Below are 8,271 nucleotides of genomic sequence, written 5' to 3' on the forward strand. Positions count from 1 at the left end.
GGAATACTTCACCGGTGGAGACATGAATCTGTATTGAAAGTGGGTCATATATTATGTCGAATAGTAACATACATTTCTAATTTTGTGCCTCCTTGACCAGGAAAAGGCAGACAGTGACTGTTTGGCGCTTGCGGATTGAAGACGACGACTCCCACAATGCCAATCCGCGTTTACGACCTGATCCGTAACATAAGTTAACCATTACGTTTTCACATCCTGCAGTCCAGCGTGACAGAAGCATCGAGGAGAAGTGATTGCCATATCTAAATAATATAATATTATATAATACATAGGTATCTATGTAATATAATACAATAGGCCCACATAATATCACGGCCAAAAGCTGTGTGAGCCTCCGGATGATATTGTGAATTAAATTAATCGTTCATGAGGCTAGACTTCATAACAACTACAAGTATCGATGCTCGCAGGGACCTGTTTGCGCTTCTTTGCTGATTCAGATGAAACAGTTATTAGAACTCTTTGCGGTGGTTGAACATGAGGGAGAATTTCAGTTGATGTTTATAATTGTAAGCTATAATGGGTGTTAAGTTCGCCTCTTAGTGCTTTGTGTAACCTGCGTTGTGTTTTGTTTTCCTTCAAGCATTGGACTCGGACGCTCAGCATTGGATGCAGCGGTTTTATTGCCTGCACAATGGGTCAGCAACATAAAGGACAGGTTTGCGGCCACACCAGACGCGTATCTCGCGTAATTTTTACGCGAGATACGCGCGTAAAATGTTGCTTGACCATTTTGTGTCAAAAATGGTCACATACGCGCAATACGCGCCATACGCGCATACGTCACTCGCCTAGATGAGTCCAATGTCCATGCAAGTGAACGGAGCATTCCCTCTTCGTCATAACTATCAAACCAAATGTTATGTTATGTTACTATTTCCACCCAGAATAAAGAAAGTTGTCGGCCGTGGCTGTGTGTGTGTGTGTGTGTGTGTGTGTGTGTGTGTGTGTGTGTGTGTGTGTGTGTGTGTGTGTGTGTGTGTGTGTGTGTGTGTGTGTGTGTGTGTGTGTGTGTGTGTGTGTGTGTGTGTGTCTTGCCCCAGGATGAGGCTCCTCACGGTAAAGGCTCCAACACTTGGGTGTGTGTGTGTGTGTGTGTGTGTGTGTTGCCCCAGGATAAGCTGCGCTGGAGTCCGAGGTAGGAAACCCAAACGCCGCCGTGTTTGGGTGATAGAGTTTAGATCGGGTTAGATTAAATAATCTCGGATATAAATAACAATAATCGGGTTAAATAACTTCACATGGTGTGTCTGGTGTGTTTCCAGCATTCGTAGTGTTGATCAGCAGATATATAGTCCGCCAAGACGTTGAGGTTGCTTAGTAACCAGAGACTCTGTCCATGCAAGTGAACGGAGCGTTCCCTCTTCGTCATAACTATCAAACCAAACATCCTTCACATTCACCGAGCGAACATTATGAAAGTAAAATGCACATTTCTCGCTAGAAATGTTTCCATAAAAGCATTTAATGGCGTAACTATGTTACTATTTCCACACAGAATAAAGAAAGATGTCGGCCGTATGCTTCTGTCCAAGCTCACTACTCTCTGCCAGTGACGTCGGGTCAAGCTCAAAGGCTAATCGTCAGACGCGTATCTCGCGTACTTCGCGTAAAGGCCTCCACACACCGGCGCCGCAGCGCAGCGTCGCGTATTTTACGCGCGTCAAAAGCACGCCCCTAGCACCAACAGGAGGCGGCGCGACGGCCGCGCTGCAGTATAAAATCAGGAAGTCACCTGTCAATCAACCGCAGCAAAGACACGAAACGCAATGGGTGAGTAGCCTATTGTAGCCTAGTTTATTTATTTTCCATCTTTTTGGCTGAATAATTGGAAAAATGTAGGCTAATCTGCGCAGTGAAAGTATGTTTTCAAGCATCAGATCAATTTAGTTTGTAGGGCACTTTATCGTTTTATTTACTGTCATTTCTTATTTATTTTATATTTTGCAATTATTCATCTACTGCATCAACAATCTCAATAACTGCAGGACCTTCTATTAAGCCTTTTTAGTATATAGTGCAGTCACCTTTTAAGGCCAATTGTTATTGTGTGTATTTATTGTATTGAGCTCCTGGATGGCTTTATTGATCCCCATTGGGACCAATACAGTATCTATCTATCTATCCATCTATCTATCCTTAACATAGCCACACATTTACATGTATGCAGCCAGTAGTTATCCATTTTAATTGAGCAAGCTCTTTTACATTTTATTGAGTTTTTTTTATTTCAACAGAACAAATAACTGTTGCCAGACAGAGGGGGGCTGCCCTTCTTCTCCTGCAAGGAGCAAGGAGAAGACGAAGGGTTTGGGTGCACCCCATCAATGAACAGAGACAAGAACAGGGGGTATGCCACAATCTGGTCCAGGAGCTCTGTGCAGATCCTGAGAGGCACGCCAATATTTCAATTCGCCACTAAGTGTGCAATGGCAGAACCATATGGTGCAGCCTATATGATGACCTATAATCTAGTTATTATCCCTCTCTGGTATACTCTTTTGCATATATATACTTTTTTTTTATCCCTCGGGATAAATACAGTGATGTTATTGCTGTGCTGGATTCAGTAGCCAGTGTATTTTATTTGAGTGCTCGAGACACTTGATGTTATTTTTCCCTAAATCCAGAGAGACAGTTAATACATGATCTGATACCAGAGAGACAGTTAATACATGACAATGCATTTTTGAGCTTTGCCTGTGTTTCCTTTTACTTATCTATTTTATTGTATGAGAATGTTTCTATGTGAAGCACTTTGAGTCTGCTTCATGTATTAAAAGTGCTATATGAATGAAGTTGCCTTGCCTTAAATAAAAAAATATATATTACAAGTAATCTGGTTTCTACCCACATGGTGTGATTATATGTGACTTGATTTCGTCTATTTCCCATTATGGTTAATGGTTTGGGTACTTAGTCCACCATTGTTGATTTCTCACCTGAAGATCCAATCTCCAGAGCTATGGCTCGCCAGGCAATGACCTTTTTGGAGTTGTCCTTGTAATGACGGGAACTTTGGTCATACAATTCGACATATTTTTCCACCTCGACGACCAGTCTCTCATCGTCCATTCTCGTAATTGTTTATCACAAACGAAAGAGGGCGACATCCAGTGGTGAAGGGTAGATATGGAGGTGCCTACGGGACCCGGGATGTACAAACCAGCTTTTACAAAGCGCTTTTTCAGGGGCGTCGACGCTCGGGAATAGAACATTGTCTCGAAGAGTAGTTGGGCGGCGCGGCGCGGAACGCTGCCGCGCGGCTAGTCGGCGCCGGTGTGTGCTAGTACACCCGGAATAATGGGGGCAGACTTTTTGACGCGACGCTGCGGCGCCGGTGTGTGGAGGCCTTTAGGAGGACAGCTGGGCCAAGGGAAGAATGGGTTAGACTGAGGGAAGAAAATATTTTTTTTGAATATTATAATAGCGATTTTATAATGATAGAATGCTGGTTCTGTATCGGTGAAGTATCCCTTTAAGATGAGTTGGGGTCTATTGTTACACTACTGGCACTAGGTTAAGATGAGTTGGGATCTTTTATTACACTGGTACTAGGTTAAGATGAGTTGGGGTCTATTGTTACACTACTGGCACTAGGTTAAGATGAGTTGAGGTTCATTGTTACACTATAGGTTAAGATGAGTGAGGGTCTATTGCGGCAGTAGGGGGCGGCAGTAGCTCAGGTGGGTTGGCTGGTAAACTGAAGGTTCAATCCCCGGCTCCTCCTGTAGAGGTGTGCTTGAGCAAGGCACCTCACCCTGACTGCTCCCGACGAGCTGGCTGTCGGCCGTCGGTGTGTGAATGTGTGCGTGAATGGTGAATGTGAGGCAATATTGTAAAGCGCTTTGGGTGGCCAATGGTTAGAAAAACGCTATATATTTATTGTTACACTACCGCTAAGATGAGTTGGGTCTATTGTTACACTACTGGTACTAGGTTAAGATTAATTGTTACACTACACGCAGGGCCTTGTTTTGGGGGAGAAGTAGGATTTTGTAGCACGGCCCCAATGTAGGAAGGACCATCGAACAGCTGTCGTGAATCCTTAATAGTTGTTCATCATTAAATCACGGACATGCTATAGAGTTGACTGTTTATTCGGCTCGAAGTCATACACGGACATTGCATCTCAACGTACTGCGCGACATAACACGTGACTCTATATAAAACATAGGTCAATAACTTTTGAACTATGCATATAAGAGGCTGTAGCGGTCTCTAGTGGCTAACATAGAAATAGCCAAATCAAATCACATCACAACAGCCTAGGATGAAAAGTGTTTTTAAGTTTGCAATTTTTATTCCTTCGGCCTTCTGTCAACCCGCCACCTAACACAGGAAGCTCTCTAGAAGAGAAAGGCAGGCTGGTGTGTGTGTGTGTGTGTGTGTGTGTGTGTGTGTGTGAGGTTTCAGTTGCAGTCAGCGGTCGGTGAGGATGGAGGTGTTTCCTGTGTGTCTCTTCCTGCTGGCTGCCTTCACGGCGGCCTCCTCAGCAGGTACATGTACCCTTATACCCCGAGACTGAAGCCTGAAGTTATACCCTTTTAACTTTGCCTTTATTTTCTGTTACGTATGTATTTAATTGCGTTTGTGTGTGTGTGTGTGTGTGTGTGTGTGTGTGTGTGTGTGTGTGTGTGTGTGTGTGTGTGTGTGTGTGTGTGTGTCTGTGTCTGTGTCTGTGTGTGTTTGTGTGTGTGTGTTTGTGTGTATTTGTTTGTTCGTGCACGTGTGTGTGTGTGTGTGTGTGTGTGTGTGTGTGTGTGTGTGTGTGTGTGTGTGTGTGTGTGTGTGTGTGTGTGTGTGTGTGTGTGTTAACTTTGCCTTTATTTTCTGTTCCGTATCTATGTGTGTGGATGTGTGTGTTATCTTTGCTTTTATTTTCTGTTACATATCTATCATTTATGAGTGTGTGTGTATGTGTGTGTCCGTGCGTGTTAATTTTGCCTTTATTTTCTGTTATGTATCTATTTTATTTGATTACTGTACATTGCATTTTTTACTTTGCCTTCCTTTCTTTTACTTATCTGTAATATTTTATTATTTTATTTTATTGCATGACAATGTTTTCATGTGAAGCGCTTTGAGTCTGACTCGGGAATGAAAAGTGCTATGAGCTGGTTCATACTCATCAGGCATAGCCTTTATGATATGAGGCCTCTCTTGTTCAAAGAATAGTAAACCAATAGTCCATTGTTACATGAACATTGTTATGTTTACAAGTCTAGCATGAAATGTCTTAATATTCACCAGCATGATAGAAATAAGCCATCTAAACTAATAATTGACATCGACATATAATTATAATAACATTAAGATTTAGTGTTACCATTTTTTAATTGCATTATTAGAACATTTATGTTTACATTTAGTGACAACATATTTATATTTACAGTTAGTTTAACAAATGTAACTTTACATTTAGTTATAACATATTCACATTTACATTCAGTTATAGCCTCTACTTTCTTTCCTTATCTCATCACATCTATCATCTCCTTATCTTCTCTCCTCCCCTCTCCTGACATCCCTCTACTCATATCATTTCCTCCAAACACCTTTCTCGTCATCTCATCTCATATCTCTTCTCATCTCCTTTCTACTCTACTCTACTCTACTTATCGGCTCTCCTCCTCTCTCCTCTCCTCTCTTACCTGTCCTCCAGTTTTTTTTGTCAAAGGTCAAGCTCCTCCCTCTTCTCTCGGCAGGTCCTCCCATGGGCGACCTCTACGTGGAGGCCGGCTCCGAGAGCTTCACGCTGCCGCTGCCCTCAGAAACTGTTGTGCTGCCGGGCGACAACTTGATCTGGAAGCGGAATGGGGACTTGGTTTACAGAAGGGGGGCCAAGAAGAATGAGTTCACAGTGCTGAGCCCGAGCTGGGCCCTGGTAGTGCCAGCAGCGGCACTGCAGGTGGTGGGACAGGTGGACGTCTACACTGTGGAGGTTCACAACAAGGATGGGATCGCAAAGCTCAAGAGGAAGACCACCCTCCATCTGCTGACTGGGCCCACAAGAGTCAGAGACATGTGCTTTCAGGGGCGGCGCTAGAAGTGGCGGGGCCGAGGGGCGATATGCGGCCCCCCTAACTGAAATAACTTTAGTAATTTTAATTGAGTTACTTTAGTTACTTAAGTAACTTAAATTACTTCAGGTACTTCAGCTACATTTGCTGTAACTTGCAAGGGCAGCACTAAGTGCGCCGGGGCTAGGGGGCGATTTGCGGCCCCCCTGGTAGGGCTGCCCGATGATGGAAAAAACAATAATCACGATTATTTTGGTCTATGTATAAATCGCGATTATTCGAACGATTCTTTTTTTAGTTTGAAAACATGATGCGTTTATTCAGCATAAAAAGTTAATGAAGTTACTTTAGTTACTGAAATTACTTTAGTTATTAAATTACTTTAGTTACTTTAGTCACTTTAGTTATTCTATTTATTCTAGTTATGTAATAACTTCAGTTACTTTAATTATTTATTGACTTTAGGTACTTCAGTTACTTTTTGCTGTTATTTGCAGGGGAGGCACTAAACGTGCCAGGACTATGGGGGGATTTGCGGCCCTCCTAACTCACAAAGGAATACAAATAATGATGTTTACATCGTAAGCCTCGAAGCATAATTGCATAAGTCACTCTGATTGGTTTAGGATATAGCCAATAAGGCACAGTGAATCAGCAGCGTTAGGAGAGTAGAATTAGGTTAGATATCACTATTTGGAATCTTTTGGAAGAACCTTCAAAGAGACAGATTCAATATACTTGCTATGTTTTATTTTTTTATTATATTATATTTATCAACAAAGTGCATTGCTATATAACCTGATAGAAAAACGTTTAGAATTACAATCAATAAATGTAAATTTATTTGTATAAAATGGAATTTCTGTCAAGTAAAGCACACTGATGTACACTGAAACCGTATACATCGGAACTCACTATGGACAAAGACAAGCGTTCATCCACCCCGCAGCTGGCGCCAGCTCAGGCAAGCTTTGCTGCAAACAGTGTTGCCAGATTTCTCGCCTAATCAGGCAATGCTGACGGGGAAGGGCTGCCAGATTTGGCGGGAAATCAGGCCCAATCTGGCAACACTAGCTACAAAATAATGAACCGAATTGGCTTTGCAGTGCCATATTCAGCGGATAAGGGTGACCGTCACTAGGGTCAGTCATTAAGGAATTTTAAACACAGGGACCAGGGCCTCTACAAATTCTTTTTTTTGCATAGGAAATTTCCTTTCCTATGGGGATGACCCGGAAGTGCTTGGAGGAAAGGTGGTTTGAATTCTAAAAATGCTTAGGAAAGGAGCATCGATAAACCCTCCTTTAGCACAGGTTACTCCTGAGCAACCTTTGCCAAAGGAAAGGAGATAGTGGTATCCCATAATCCTTTATGGCGGCAATATTTAAAGGGAACATATTATAGAACCAGGTGTGAGAGTGATTAGCCTTACAAGGCGTTTCGAAAATCTCCCCTGTATGACATCACTAGTGGGCGTGTCCACCTAGATCTGTGCTGGATAGATGAGCAACGTTTACTTCAGTCCACTGAGTGGGTAGGCTGGTAGACTGATCTATCCACATGTTCACTGATATCCACTGATCTGTCTTTTCCTATGTTCAAATAGGATGCACCTTTTCATCTCCTTGACCCGAGGACGTTTTCCACAAACAAGGCATTAAGGTTAGGAGATTTGACCATTCGTAGAGGCCCCAAATGTTTAAAATGCAGTGACAGTTGCACTTTACTGGTCTCTAATCTAACACACACACAGACACACACACATAGGGGTGGTTCTGGGCGCGGCCAAACCGGGAAGTTGCACGAGGCGCCAACTCATTCCACACATCTCTGTGTGGAATGAGTTGTGGTCGTGGAGGTGGCGACGAGTGATCTCAACGTTTCCTGTTGAGAACCAGAACATGCAGATACGTGCTTTCTGTTCTCCTGTTGTCTAAACCGCAGTTTCCTCAACTTGATGCAAAGATGCAGGAAGCGTCACGTGTGTGTGTGTGTGTGTGTGTGTGTGTGTGTGTGTGTGTGTGTGTGTGTGTGTGTGTGTGTGTGTGTGTGTGTGTGTGTGTGTGTGTGTGTGTGTGTGTGTGTGTGTGTGTGTGTGTGCGTGTATGTGAATGTGCGCACGAGTGTGTGTTTGTGAGAGAGAGTATGTTTTTACATAAACATTTTAGAGGATGCTTTTTATCCAAAGCGACTCACAACAAGAGACCCCAAAAAGTACAAGAATCAT

Source organism: Gadus chalcogrammus, chromosome 7 (assembly GCF_026213295.1).
Source record: "Gadus chalcogrammus isolate NIFS_2021 chromosome 7, NIFS_Gcha_1.0, whole genome shotgun sequence".
Lineage (NCBI taxonomy): Eukaryota > Metazoa > Chordata > Actinopteri > Gadiformes > Gadidae > Gadus > Gadus chalcogrammus.